This window comes from Mustela putorius, unplaced genomic scaffold, assembly GCF_011764305.1.
Source record: "Mustela putorius furo isolate JIRA1106 unplaced genomic scaffold, ASM1176430v1.1 tig00000129_pilon_pilon_pilon, whole genome shotgun sequence".
Taxonomy (NCBI): Eukaryota; Metazoa; Chordata; class Mammalia; order Carnivora; family Mustelidae; genus Mustela; species Mustela putorius.
In genome coordinates, this window is record NW_025421290.1 from 36158536 (window position 1) to 36174248 (window position 15713).

At 40.1% G+C, this 15713-nt stretch overlaps 1 protein-coding gene and 1 pseudogene across 1 annotated transcript in view; both read left to right on the plus strand.

The window, feature by feature from the left end:
* SPTLC2 (serine palmitoyltransferase long chain base subunit 2) overlaps positions 1 to 15713 on the plus strand; it is a 110376-nt gene that overhangs the window by 71816 nt on the left and 22847 nt on the right. The gene's annotated exons all lie outside the window — the stretch shown is intronic.
* On the plus strand, positions 6847 to 8208 carry LOC101692747 (annotated as a pseudogene).

Sequence of the window (15713 nt, forward strand, 5' to 3'; positions counted from 1 at the left end):
TCTATGATTGTGTGTGCGTGGATAGCCCGTGTCAGCCGTTTGGCACGTGGTCTACGGATTTATCACTGTCACTCCTTTTTAGCAATACCACTTGATTAGAAGAGTTTGGTAGTTATGGGAAGGAAGAAAATGAGAATGCTTACTGCCTTTTTAGCAGTTACCGGGGTCAGTTTTGATCTAGGGTTGTTGGACTGTATTCCGTAGTTTGGGTAGAACAGAAAACAGGTGAGTCCTGCTAGGATACCTCCCCTACCCTGTGTGTTTATAGTGCTTAAGAAGAATGAAGAGAAGAAAATCACGGGTTGCCTGGGTGACTCAGTTGGTTAAGCGGTTGCCTTCAACTTGGGTCATGATCCCAAGGTCCTGGGATCTAGTCCCATGTTGGGTTCCTTGCTCAGCAGAGAGCCTGCTTCTCTCTGCCTCTGCCGGCCATTCTGCCTGCTTGTGCTCAATCTTTCTCTGACAAATAAATAAATAAGATCTTTAAAAAAGAGAGAGAGAGAAGGAAATCACATTGTGAGAAGATTGTCAGCTTGTGCGTTCTCTGTAAATGAGGGCACTAACAATGCCTAAACAAATGATCATATCCAAGTTGGCTTGAATATCAGAATCTTGTCATTATGGTAAGTGCAATATTCCATATTTTTCCAGCATTTCATGTGGGTACCTTCATCTGATAGCACCCCATATAAGACTAATGTATTACAATGTTAATTCTCTCTGAGGTATTAGAAAATGAAACAAAAATAAAACAAGCCATTCTGTTACTGTTCCTTGTTAATTCCTGCCCATGGTTGGTGAGAGTTGAGTCCAGCCAGTTGCCCTCCTCGACTTCAGACCAATGAGATTTGCCCTGTGCCCTGGCAGAACACAGGTAACTCTTGGGCAGGAGGCTCTTTCTCATCTTGACTTGAGCCTTGGCAGTGTCTTCTTTTTCTTTTGTGTTTTGTGTACTAACATCAGTTTTGACCTGTATGTAATGGCCAGCAAATGTGCGCACGTGATAGAACTATCATACACTAAGGAATGGAGTATGCCAGATGTGCAGACACACATTTCATGATTTCTGGAAGTTTCTTCAAGGCAGGAGCTGAGAACTCAGCCAGTAATGATCGGCAAGAAGTAGGATTAGTTAGTGAAGGCCTTTGATACTGTGTCAGGCATCACAGATGTTACTGCAGCCTGGGAGTAGCGACTGGGAATTGTGAGGATAGTAGAAGAAACCGTGGAATTGCCAGAAACCTGCCATAATTACAGGAGATTCAGGAGGAGAAGCAGTCTCCTCTGTGCCTGTCTGAACGTACATCTCCATAGGATTATGCTGGAACACATGTGCTTGCAGATCCCTCACCCTCCTGAAAGGGGTCATGTTATAACCAGATGGCGCAGTCTCTCTACCTAGAATTCTCTCATTTCTAAGCTCAAAACAGTAATTGAAATGAAAATAGGCCATGATAAGGCATTGCTTGGGAAAAGTTACCTTTGACAGATGAATGTGCTGCTTTGGGTTGAATTTTTTGTTCTTCTGTATATATAAAGTGTTTGCAAACAGACCTTCTTAGTTAATTTTTGCTTATTTGTGGATTTTGCATGTTTCGTATATTTTTGTCATCCTGATCCCCCTGTGCAACTACACATGTGTATCATTTCCCCTAAATATTGTTAGGGGATATGGTGTTAGTCTTTTCCCGTCTTGGCAGAACTGCCCTTTGTGGACTTTGCCAAAGTTAAATGTTAGCAGTATGGGGCTTCTGGGTGGCTCAGTCATTAAGCATCTGTCTTCAGCTTAGGTCATGATCCCAGAGCCCTGGGATCAAGTCCCACATCCAGCTTCCTGCTCAGCAGGAAGCCTACTTCTCCCTCGCCCACTCCCTCTGCTTGTGTTCCCTTTCTCGGTGTGTCTCTCTGTCAAATACATAAGTAAAATCTTTTTAAAAATAAATAAATAAAAATGTTAGCAATAAGGTAAGTAAGTCTGCTTTGGATAGTAAAATATATTTCAAGAGCAGCTGGATGGCTCAGTCAGTTAAGTGTCTGCCTTCCGCTCGGGTCATGATCTCAGGGTGCTGGGATCGAGCTCCATGTGGGGCTCCCTGCTCAGTGGGGGGTCTGCTTCTCCCTCTGTCCCTCTCCACTCCTCATGGCTCACACACTCTCTCTTCTATGTCAAATAAATAAATAAAAATCTTTAAAAATTAAAAAATACGTAAATTTCAAATTCAGATGGAGACTTTTTTGGTTATCTGAGCACCATTACTGCTGTACCTCACTCTACCCCCATCTGCACAGTTAATTGAGAATACATTGTTAAATTTATTTTATTAGCAGATAAGAGCTGTGTTTGTTACATTTTTTTTAGTCTTTTTAAGGCATATTATCTGATCTTTCACACATCCAGATAGAACTTCTTACTACTTTTCTTTTATCTGATTTTGGCTCCCTTCCCCCCCAATTAGTTTAAGGCACAATAAGATTTCGTTCACTCAGCAATCACTTTTTGACTACTTACCATGTGCCAGCCATGAAGAATGACATAGTATCTTCAAAAACTTCTTAAGGCAAAGCATTCAGTTTTTTGAAATCTCAAAATAAGCAACATTTTCCTAGCATTTCTTAATACCTCCTAACACCTTCTGTGTTTTATTTTATTAATTTTTATTCTGCCCCTTTTGGCATCTAATTAGGTTTTAGAGGTAGAAGAGTCATTTGTCTTTCTTCTTCTCTTTATCTCTCTCTCTCTTTTTTTCTCTTTTTCTCTTTTTGCTCAAGATTTCTAGTACCTCCTTAGAAGACAAAGTATATATACTCATCTATTTCCTGGCTTTTTTCCAATTTGAAGAAAGAAGAATAAGTCCTTAAAATATTGTTATAAGTAAAATAATAAAAATAGTAAATTGTTACGTATATAAACAAAGTAATTGAAACAGTGAGCTTTTAAACACCATGTACAAGGCATTTTATTAAGCACTTTGCCTGTATTATTTAACTTAATCCTTAAAACAAGCTAACAAAGTAGGTGAAATCATCATCGTCATTTTCAGTTCCATTTTGCAGATGAGGAAACTGGGCTCAGAGCAGTTAAGTGACCTAGCCACAACTTTACAGCTAGTCAACGGTGGAGCCAGAACATAAACCCAGATAGTCTGACTTCAGAAGTGTCCAGACTAAAGCTCAGGAGTGAAATTAGGAAGAAACAGTGAAGTTATTATTTCCTGTCTTTCTCAGACCTGTTTTTACTGCTTTGATGTCTTACTTTAAAAATGGCTCTCTGATGGTTTCAGGTTTTAAAACATCAGCACAAGCAACTCTGTATGCCTGTTTCAGACTAGGGGAGAGAATCTCTGTAGCCCTGGTAGAGACCAGGTCCCATCCCTGTTATGGTGAGGAGTGGTTTTCAAAAATAAGGGCCTCTGCTTGCCATCTTGAATACTCGAATTACATAGGTAATTGGTCTCATCTGGATGGCAATTAATGGGTGATGTGATGGTAGAGATCAGGGAACACTGGTTAAAACTAGCTTTGGAAAGTCAGTAGTGTATGGTAGAGGATGTAATATATGAGGTGTAGTTATAAATTATAAACTTCTGTGTCATATGTGTTTAAATGATGGTAATATCAGCTGTGACCTGTGTTATATGTTAAGAGTGTGATAAGAGATTAGAAAGTAGAGGACTAGAAACAGTGAGGGAAAGCAAGAGGATCCTTTATTTCATCTTTGAAAACTAAGCTAGAGGGTCAGATCATGTAATGTGGAAGATGTAAATGGCACAATTTTAAGGGAAAAATACATGAATGGAGGGAAATGATAATAGTGAAAATGTTACTGTGTTTACTATCTACTGAGCACTGCTCTAAGTGTGTAAATAAATTCTCAGAACAAGTATTAGACAAAGTTCTCCTTCCTTTATAAAGTGAAGCAGCAGAGAGGTTAAGTTGCTTACCCAAGGTCGCAAAGTTACAAGTGATGGAGCCAGAATTTGAACCTGGATGTCAAGGTTCAAATGTCAGAATGCTTTTTGTATATGAGATATTTCATTATTATTTGCCTTAGTGTAATTGAATATAGGTAATTCAGCTGTAAATCTGAATTAATTTGAACACATAAAAGGGTTTCCATTTTCTCAGACCAATTTGAATGTTTGTATATTTTGGGGGGACATGCTGGGGAGAAAAATGTATTTGCCCTCAGAGTTTGCAGTTTGTTTTGAGGTCAGGAGACAACACACGAAAGGTGTAAGAACAGAAACAGAAACTTATAAAAAGAACAAATTAATGATGTACAGAGTAGAGACATGTCTTAAAAGGTGCCAGAAATTTTTCCATAACCTGATTTTTTTTTACTTCTGTCCTTCATCTATCTATCTATCTATCTTTCTTTCTTTCTTTTAACATTTTATTTATTTATTTGAAAGAGATCACCAGTAGGCAGAGAGGCAGGCGGGGGGGGGGGGAGGGGAAGCAGGTTCCCTGCTCAGTAGAGAGCCCCATGCAGGGCTCCATCCCAGGGCCCTGAGATCATGACCTGAGCCAAAGGCAGAGGCTTAACCCACTGAGCCACGCAAGCACCCTGTCCTTCATCTTTCATAGTGTTCTTGGTTCCTATGAAGTTTTTCAAGCTTAGAAATACACAAAATATTGGTAGAAAATAACAAAACAAAATGGAAATGAAAAACAAATTGCTCATATTTAGTGATTTGTATGATTTTCATCTAAAATGCAGAAAAATTGTCCAGGAATTTTTGTTAGTAGAGCTGTGTATTTACCACCAAGCTAATGGTGGAGAAGGACTTAGGGTTTTAAGAGGTGTGGACTTTTTTCGAATTTATCCCTTAAGTCTTTTATTTACATAGAAAAAGGTGAGTTTGGGATAAATTATATTGCATTCTTCAAAAACAAAAAAAGTATTGTTTATACCTGACATATAGGCTGGAAGATTGGGATGAAATGGGAATGATTGACTGCCGATGTGTGCTGGTTTCTTGGCGGGGGGGGGGGGCAATAAAAATGTTCTAAAGTTAATGATTATGATGGTTGCATAATTCTGCAGATATACTAAAAACATTGAATTGCATGTTTTAAATGGGTGAACTGTATAGAATGTGAATTAATATCTCATTAAAAAGAACCTTGACCTCTAGTGAGTGAACATTGTGGTAAAATATATGTAACATAAAATTTTTAACATTTTAGCTAATTTGGGGTCTACAGTTCACTGGCATTAAGTACATTTTACACCATTGTACAACCGTTACCACTGTCCATCTCCAGAATCTTCTCATCATTCCAAACAGTAATTAACTTTAAATATGCCAATCTAAGTTTAGAAGTAGTCGGCTTGACCTACTTAATTTTAAACCTTTAGACTTTAAAAATACTTGAGCCCCCAAATTGAGTTTTGTTTCTCTAAAGTTTTTAGGCTTTTCCATTTGTTTGCCCTCAGACATGCTTTTTCTTTTGTGTTCCCTCAAATAATGGCATCACTATTTATGAAGTTGTCCAAACAAGAAATCACTGTTACATTTTCTTTGCTTCTACATTCCATATCTTTAATCACCAGGGCCTTTAGATTGTGCCTCCTTATTATCTTTGAACCTCTCTGCTACTCTGTATCCCCACTGTTACTAGCTTAACTTAGACTTCTATTTTCACATGGATTTACTAGTTATAGAAGGATCAAGAAAAAATTATTTGGAAGAATTAAGATAAATTAACGATGCTTAAAATGAGGAGTAGGAGACCTCCATGCAGAGAGTTCAGTGCGGCATGATGACTCTTGGATATCTTTCCTGAGTACTCTAGTCCAGATTGTTCTTCCTATCCAGGATTCATTCATTTGTTAAATATTTATTATGTATCTTCTATGCGCTTTAACGATTTGCAACATTTCTATCTACCCTCAAAATATACCCCCCATCTGCTTTTCATACCTGTTGCTGTCACCCTAGTCCAAGCCACTGTCCTCTCCCACGACCTCTCTGCTTCTGTCCTCACCTCTCTTTAAATGCAGCGGTCAGGATGATCCTGTGGAAACACCAGAGAGCTTATCAATCTTCTGTTTAAGAATTCTCCCAGCGACTCTTCTGCTTCTCAAAGTCAAAGTCAGAGTCAGAGTCAGAGCCTTCCTTACAGTGAAGACTGTGAATCCCTTGTTATCTGGCCCCTTGTGGACCTTCTGTACCATACACTCCCTTGACTGGCTCTGTTCCCACCTGCTGGTTCACTCTGCCCTAGGAAATGGCAGGTGTGCTTCTTTTTCTGGGCCGTGCACTTTGTGGAGATCGTGTTCGGCTCACCAGGTCATTTCTCACACACCAGCCGAGTGGGGTATTTATTTTCTCATTGTCCACCCTCCCACATTGGAATGTACGCCTCTTGCAGGCAGTTTTGTCTCTTTTGTTCCATACAGTGTGTCCAGGGCCTGGATGTCTGGCACACACTGGTGGATACTCAGCATCCGTTTGTTTCATGTCTGTTTGCCTAGCACACGATACATTCTTCCCTTTCTCTGTAGTCTTCCTGGTGAGATTTTTGTCTTTAGTGTAAAGACTATGATGCTACTTCTCTGTCTCTTGTATTTCTACCAAATAGACACTAAAATAAATGAAATTTTTATCCTTTATTTTTATGTACTATTGTTTTTTTAACAGTTTTGTAGCTTAATGTTAGATAAGGTTTCAAAAAAATGTTAGTAGTCTCCAAATTCAACTTCTTTAGGTGTTTACCTTTCTTTCTCTTTCTCTCTTTCTTCCTTTCTTTCTTTCCTTTTTTTCTTTTAAAGATTTTATTTAAATAAAATCAAATTTGACAGAGGCCCAGTGAGAGGGAACACAAGCAGGGGGAGTGGGAGAGGAAGAAACAAGCTTCCCGCTGAGCAAGGAGCCTGACCTCAGAACCCTGGGATTGTGACCTGAGTCGAAGGTAGACACTTACCGACTGAAGCAGGCTGTGGGGGGAGCAGGCAGGATGACGAGGGCCTAAATAAGGAGCTCATTGGCAGGTTTGCTGAGGTCACTGAGATCAGTGGCCCGTGGCCGCTGTTGGGAGGTGGACAGAGCCTGAGGTAGCAGCCAGGGCATTCTGTGGCCTGGGCCATGACAGGCAGTACTAGGGAGTGGTGCCTCATAAAAAGGGACCCTAGGATCTTGACGGAACTCACTAAAGAATTTGGTTGCCAAAGAGCCCAAGTGGAAGAATTAAGGAGTTTAGAGCCTGAGAATTTTGAAGAGTTAAAGCCAGTTGATGGGTTAATTTTTCTTTTCAAGTGGCAGCCAGGAGAAGAACCAGCAGGCTCTGTAGTTCAGGACTCTGGACCTGACAGGATATATTTGCCAAGCAGGTAATTAAAGATGCTTGTGCTACTCAAGCCATAGTAAGTGTGTTATTGAACTGTACCCATCAAGGTGTCTGTTTAGGAGAGACTTTATCAGAGTTTCAAGAATTTTCACAAAGTTTGATGCAGCTATTGAAAGGTTTGGCACTCAACAGTTCAGATGTGATTTGACACGTACACAACAGTTTTGCCAGACAGCAGATGTCTGAATTTGGTGCAAAGACATCAGCAAAAGAAGATGCTTTTCACTTTGTCAGTTATGTTCCTGTAAATGGAAGATTGCATTAATTAGGTGGATGAAGAGAAGGACTGATTGGTTTCTGTACGCGCCTCCAGATGACTGGGTCAGTGCAGTGAGGCTAGTCATAGAAAAAAGGGTACAAAAGTACGGCAAAGGTGAAATTTGATTTAACTTAATGGGCATTGTATCTGATAGAAAAATGATATATGAAGAGAAGATAGCGGAGTTACAAAGACAATTTGCTGAGGAACCAGTGGATACAGATCAGGGTAATAATATAACTGCTGTTCAGTCAGAGGTTCCCAGAAACCAGATGCTTATTAAAGAAGAAATACAGAAACTAAAAAGATTTGAAAATATCAAAAGGAAGTATAATTATCTGCCTTTCATTTTGGAATCATTAAAGACTCTAGCAGAACACCAGCAGTTAATACCACTAGTAGATAAGGCAAAAGAGGACCAGAATGCAAAGAAAGCACAGGAAACCAATGAAGAAGATGCTTTGGGATGTGTGCACATTTCTGCTTCTGGACTTACTTAATGGAAACCGTTAAGAGTTTAAAGAACCTTGAGGGGCACCTGGGTCGCTCAGTCAGTTTAGTGTCTGCCTTTGGCTCGGGTCATGATTGCAGGGTCCTGGGATCGAGTCCCATATCGGGCTACTTGCTCAGCAGGGAGGCTGCTTCTGCTTCTGCTTGCTGTTCTCCCTGCTTATGCTCACTTCCTTGCTCACTCTCTCGCTCACTCTCTCTGACAAATAAATAAAATCTTAAAACAAAAACAACAACAACTGGATCTCTTGTTTCTCCTTATCATTAATGAAAAAAAATCTGTATTTGTCTTTGATATCTGAACACTTTGAAGATTTTGAAACGAGTTTTGTATTGAGAAAGTATGGTTTTAATGCAGCTCATTTGAAAAAGACAAAGTTTATAGTGATTTTTTGCTGCAGCCAGGAGAAAAAGCAATAAAAATCCCAATTTTATTTTAGCAGACTTTTTTTTTTTTAAGATTTTATTTATTTATTTGACAGAGAGAGAGAGATCACAAGTAGGCAGAGAGGCAGGCAAGGGGGTGCGGGAAGCAGGCTCCCTTCTGAGCCAGACAGATGCCCCTCCAATAGGGATTTAAAACATGTGAAGTGTAAAAAGATTTAGCTTTACTGAAAAAAAAAAAAAATCTAACTCTTAAAATGTCTTTATCCTTTTTGAGAACACAGATGGTGAAAGAAGAGGTCAGCATTCCTCTCTACTTTTCAAACATAAATCTTAACTTTTTTTTTTTAATAAAATTTTTAATTTATTTATTTGACAGAGAGGTCACAAGTAGGCAGAGAGGCAGGCAGAGAGAGAGGGAAGCAGGCTCCCCACCAAGCAGAGAGGCTGACACGGGGCTTGATCCCAGGACCCTGAGATCATGACCCGAGCCGAAGGCAGAGGCTTAACCCACTGAGCCACCCAGGTGCCCCAATAAATCTTTACTTTTAAGGATGATAAAAAGCAACAAAGCAATTCTGAGGAAAACCTCTACCCTGATTCTCTTGAACTTTACAACGAAGCCTCACTCGGAGGCTATGTGTATGTGTAGAGTTCTTCAGTCAAAATCTGTGCCGTCGTACAAAAGAGAGAAAGAAAAGGAAACAGGAGTACATAATTTAATTTCTCAGAAAATGTAAAAGATAACTTTAATAGGCCCTTTTGAATCCTCAACTTCTTTGCAATAAATTTTATGTTTAGGAAGTAATAAAGGATCAATAGACTGTGATGGCATCATTAGATTTAATTCTTTTAAAGAAACAGAAAGCCTAAAAAGGAGGAGCATCATGATTACCTACCTACTGATAAACTATATTGATAATTTTATATCACTTTTACGAAAAAGGATTAGATTTGGAGCTATATATATTAACCACTGCCAAGTAGATTGTGAAGTTGAACCAACTGCATTCCAGATGTTCTCCAAAAGGTACACTTTTTTATGTCTTAATCCAGATTCCCCAGGATTCTCATTCAGCCATGTAAATGTGAATGTTTGAAGGAACTACTGGATCATTACTCAAATAAAATTTCATATGCCCTCCCAAACAGGTATCAATCAGAACAGATAGTATTCTGTGAGCTACAAATTTTCTAAAGTCTCAGGACTGGTTAAAAAAAAAAAAAAAAAAACGGGATAAGACCTATGTACAAAGTAAGGGTATATAAAAGGCAGCAGACATTTTTGTCTTAAATGGCATTAGGGCTAACTACTCAGAACATATGCTTCAAAGAATATAGCATGTACTCATCACCTGCTTAAATAGCAATATAATTGTCAATTTAGCTGATGAGCTTTTGTATAACTTATAACATAATCAAAAAAATGTGTTTGAGTCTGCAATTTCAAAAATAACATTTCCAGTGTTAACTGAAATCTTTCAAAATAAAGGACACAAATAGAAATGATGTTCAACCAGAGTTGGTCCCCTAACTCATATCATACTCCATTAGATAGCTCCTAATCTTCTTAGATTTCCTGGATATGCTGACATAATCTGTTTTCCTGGGAAAAATAAAATAAAATTACTGCTACTCTTCAGACTTATACTTTCCAATCAATTATAATGGGCTGGAAGAATTTGAAATTGAAGAACCTCTTTCCTTCTTGAAAAGACTTCTCCTGAAGAACTCCCCCCTTCTTCTTTTTTTTTTTTTTTAAAGATTTTATTTATTTATTTGACAGAGAGAGATCACAAGTAGGCAGAGAGGCAGGCAGAGAGAGAGAGAGGAGGAAGCAGGCTCCCTGCTGAGCAGAGAGCCCGATGCGGGACTCGATCCCAGGACCCTGAGATCATGACCTGAGCCGAAGGCAGCAGCTTAACCCACTGAGCCACCCAGGCACCCCGAACTCCCCCCTTCTTAAAGGTCATAATCTCAGAGCAGATAAGGGTTTTCTTAATTGAGGGTCCGCCAAACAGACCAGGTAGCCCCAAGAATGGTTTCAATTAGTTTTTAGTATTAACTGTGAGGTAAGGGTCATAAGGCAGGATAAAATATGGAAAAATATTACCCATCACCTTGTTCTAATTTATACTATTAAACACATTATTGTGTGTATTTCATATACTTTTTTTCCCCCATATACTATCTCTTTAATACCTTATATCTAAGAACTGAATATAACTACCAACCTTTTAGTTTCATGTTCTGCCAAATGTCTCAGTTTTGCTACTTGGAAAGTTACTTTTTCCAATAGTTTGCTGTGGTTGGATTATGTTGCTGTGTTAAGCATATGTTGCCATTGAAATCTACAATGAGGTTATATCTTAAAGATCTCTTAAACAAATGTTTATATAATATCAGGTAACGAGATCACATGCAAACTACATTTTCAAAGGCTATTCCCATGGTGATTAAGAAAGCTCTTCGTACTGTTCCCTTTAAGGCACAGAAAGTACCTAGTATAGCAAACAGAGTGCTATAAATGCTTCTTCCCTTTCCTTTTTGTTTCAGTTGCTGTATCTCTAAATATTTCCATGCTGACTACCATCCAGCCTTACCCCCTGATAAGATACTACCTTATAGTTTACCATGAGTGAATGCAAGAATATATTGATTCTTATTAATCTAAACTGGCATTCTCTTATACTAATGGTGCTACATCTGAATCCCATGTTAGGACAACAGCTCAATCTCTTGCCAGCCTGGAAGTATTTTGAGCTGAGGTGAAGAGGGAATCATATCTGCCTTAACTATTGTTATAACAGCAGTTTTGAGAACAGTCAATTATTTGCATGGTAGAAGATCTCAGATGCAAAATCACAATGACACTTTCAAAAGAGACCAGTAGACCTCAGCTGAGAATCAAAATTCCTTTCATGCTCACTACTTAAGCCACAGCATCTTTCCTGCATCAGTAACTTCTGAGAGGAAGAGGAGGCTTAGGAGGGTTGCCCTCCTTCCCCTTTTAGAAACCGGCAGGTTCAAGAGTTATTCCGTGGCCGCAGAAACAAACCAACACCTGGTTCATCCGTTGGATGAACCAAGATTTTAACTCCCTGGTTCTTCTAGTTATTTCTTTTCTTTGTCTTTTTTCTTTTCTTTCTTTAAAGATTTATTTATTTATTTTAGAGAGGTGGGGAAGAGCAGAGGGAGAGGGAGAAAAACTTAGGCAGTCTCTGCTGAGCGCCGAGCCAGACACAGGGCTCCATTTCTTGACCAAGATCATGACCTGAGCTGAAACCAAGAGTCCAAGGCTTAACTGACAGAGCCACCCTGGCACCCCCACTGGTTCCTCTGGTTTCTAAGACTGTGTCCTTAACCACTGCTCACTGATTCACTCTGGCTTCTATATTAAGTAGGTCTTACACGGGAATCCTAGTTAACAGGAACAAAAAAGGAGAACTGAGTAACTGTTGATGTCACTGAGAGCGCCTGCCCCTGAGGCCACTTGGCTCCTGGATTCTTGGGCCCCTTCCATCTGCTCCTAGGGAAAGAGGTGGTGCCCGGAGACTTCCGTTCATCCTGTATCCTCCTTCGCAACAGCACTTCAGCTGGTCTTAAGGGCTGAATTGCTTCAGGCTTATGCATTCTTTGCTTTCTGACCTAAGTCCCTTGACCTGTAGCAGACCTGACTTATTTTCTTTGAGCTTTGTAGACCACTGGCTTTGAGGCATGAAGGACTCAACCTTCCCAGAAGATAAGGCCTGACTCCATTTGGAAACAGCTGCCAGGATGCCAGCAGGCATCAGGCTCATGTCCACTCAGGAGGAACTGGCTGGACCCGGCTTCTCCTGTATGTAGCCCCCTCCCCTTTCCCGTGCCTTCCCTTTCAAAACACTCGGCCTTGCCCTGGATGGAGAAGATGGTCTTTGAGACGTTAGTCTACTATCTTCCCAGGTTGCCAGCTTCCTGAATAAAGTAACCTTTCCTTTCCCATCATCACCTGTCTCTCCAGCATCGATCTTCATGTGGTGAGGAGCTGGATCTGAGTTTGGAACTGGTTCTCCTGACTGGTAACACTTCCAAATCTCCATTGCAGGATTTCTAATACTGTTCCACCTTTCAAAGAGGGGGATCTTGGAAAATTTCAGTCAACCATTGCCAGTATTTCTTAGTAAGACTGCTAGTGACTTAACAATTCTTGGTCAAGGCTGTCCAGTGTCCTGAAAAGCATTTAGAATCACCGACCCCTTGGTGATCAATGCCAGTACCACTTCCTCACAGCCCAGACTGCGACAACCAAACAAGCCCCTAGACATTTCCCAAGTGTCTTAGGAAGGCAGCAGAGTTCTTGGTTAGTTGAGAACTACTATTGGCTCTAAAGTTATTTCTTCACAGGGAGGGAGCATAGGTTTCTTTTCTCTCTAGCCTTAAAACTTAAGTGGGAGATGCATTAGCTGTATATAGATCTTGGGCACGTTTTTACCTCCCTTAGAGTCAATCACCAACTATCTAGAGAAAGATATACATGTGGGGAAATCTGGTATATTTAAAGTATAAAATCACACATGGGAAAACCCAGTACGAGCTAACCAATTAACAGTGTATTAAAAGGTAATATACTGTATGGTTAGGTAGGGCCTCTCTTCAGCAGGCCCTTTCCTTACCTTTCTGGAATTGTAATTCTATTCCATTAATTGACTGTTCCAAATTATTACAGCTTATATCATTGTACTCCCTCATTACTCTCTTTTAGTTTTTCTCCTCCTTCTACTGAAATGTAATTTGCAGTCTGTAAAATACACACCTTTACAGTGTATAATTCAGAGGTGTTTAGTATAGTCACAAAGTTGTGCCACCATCACTGGTATATAATCCACCCCCCGCCCTGAAACTCCAACCACGTTAGCAGTCTGTCCACATTTCCTCTCTCATTAACCTTACTTTTTGTCTCTATGAATTTGCCTGCCGTGGACGTCTCATAGAAATGGAACAATATAATATGTGGCCTATTGTGTCTTCTTCCTTCCACTTAACATGATGGTCTCCAGGTTCATCCATGTTGTAGCGTGCATCTATACTCCGTTCTTTTTTCACTGTCTGGGCATGGACACACCGCAATTTGTTCATCCACTCATCAGCTGATGCACACTGGGCTGTTTTCACTTTTTGGCTATCATGAAAAATGCTGCTTATAAATATTCACATACAAGCTATCATGTGGACATGGTCTTTCAGTTTAGTTGGGAATATACCTAGGAAGAGAATTCTGGGTAAGATGCTAATTCTATGGTGTCTGCTTTGGGAGGAGCTGGAAATAAAAATATTAGTTTTCCAAAGTGGTTGGGCAACTTAACATTTCCACCAGTAACATGGGAGCTTTCTGATTTCTAGGATCCTCACTAATGATGTTACTGTCTTTATTTTAGCCACGCTAGTATGTGTAACGTGGTTTCCTGTGGTTTTCATTGGATTTTCAATATCTCTAATGTCTGACAGTTTTGAATACCTTCTCTTTTTTTGCACTTATTGGCCATTTGTGTATCTTCTTTGGAGAAATACCTATTTGAATTCTTTGCCCATTTTTTACTTGGGTTATTTTAATTGTGTTGTTTAGTTTGAGTTGTAAAGGTTTTTTCTTATCAGACATGATTTAAAAAATTCCTCCCATTCTGAGGGCTGTATTTTCACTTTATGGATGAGGTGTCTTTCAAAGAACAAAAGCTTTGATGGAAAATTTATTTTTCTTGCTTGCTTGTTCTTTTGGGTGCTGTAACTAAGAAATCACTGCCTGGGTGCCGTGATGGTGCAGCTGGTCGAGCATCCAACTGATCTCAGGGTCATGAGATTGAGACCCAAGTGCGGCTCTGCACTCAGTGAGGAGTCTGCCTAAGACTCTCTTCCCCTCTCCCTCTGCCCTCCCCTGGATGCACATACTCTCCTTCTCAAAAATAAGTAAGTCTTTAAAAAAAAAAAAAATGAAAAAGAAAAAGAAAGAAAGAAATCCCTGACTAATCCCACAGTCATGACGTTTTGCATCTATGTTTTCTTCTAAGAATTTTGTAAATTTAGCTCTTACATTTAGGCCCTTGATCCATTTAGAGGTTTTTTGGTTTTTTTTTTTAAGATTTAAAAAAAAAATTTATTTGACAGAGACAGACACAGCAAAAGAGGGAACACAAGCAGCAGGGGAAGTGGGGCAGGGAGAAGCAGGCTTCCTGCTGAGCAGAGAGCCAGATACGGGGCTCGATCCCAGGACTCTGGGATCATGACCAGAGCCTAAGGCAGACACTTAACACGCCACCCAAGTGCTCCTAGTTATTTTTATTTTTTAAAAAATATTTTATTTATTTATTTGACAGAGATCACAAGTAGGCAGAGAGGCAGGCAGAGAGAGAGGGGGAAGCAGGCTCCCTGCTGAGCAGAGAGCCCGATGGGGGGCTCAATCCCAGACCCTGAGATCATGACCTGAGCTGAAAGCAGAGGCTTAACCCACTGAGCCACCCAGGCGTCCCCCTAGTTATTTTTGTATATGGTGGGAGACAGGGGTCCAACTTAATTTTCTTTTTAAAGATTTTGTTTTATTTATTTGAGAGAGAGAGTGAGAGAGAGCATGAGAGGGGAGAAGGTCAGAGGGAGAAACAGACTCCCCATGGAACTGGGAGCCCAATGCAGGACTCCATCCCGGAGTCCCGGGATCATGACCTGAGCCGAAGGCAGTCGCTCAACCAACTGAGCCACCCAGGTGCCCCCAACTTAATTTTTTCCATGTGGATATGCAGTTGTCTCAGAATCATTCATTAAAAGAGACTGTTCTTTCCCCACTGGGCTGTCTTGTTGAATACCAACTAATCAGAAATTAACAAGTTTACTTCTGGACTCTTAGTTGTGTGTGTATATGTGTGTGTGTATTTTTTTTAAAGATTTATTAATTTTAGAGAGAGAAAAAGAGCAAGCAGGAGAAGGGGCAGAGGGAGAGAGAGAATCCTGAAGCAGACTCCTCGCTGAATTCAGCGCCCAACACAGGGCTGGATCCCAAGATCCCAAGACCATGACCTGAGCTGAAATCAAGAGTCAGCCACTCAAATGACTGAGCCATCCTGGTACCCCTATACTCTTCGTGTATTTCTCGGTCTATGTATTTATACTTATGCCAATACGACACTAGCTTGACACTACAGCTTTGGGACACGAGACTCCTCTAATTTTGTTTGTTTTCCAG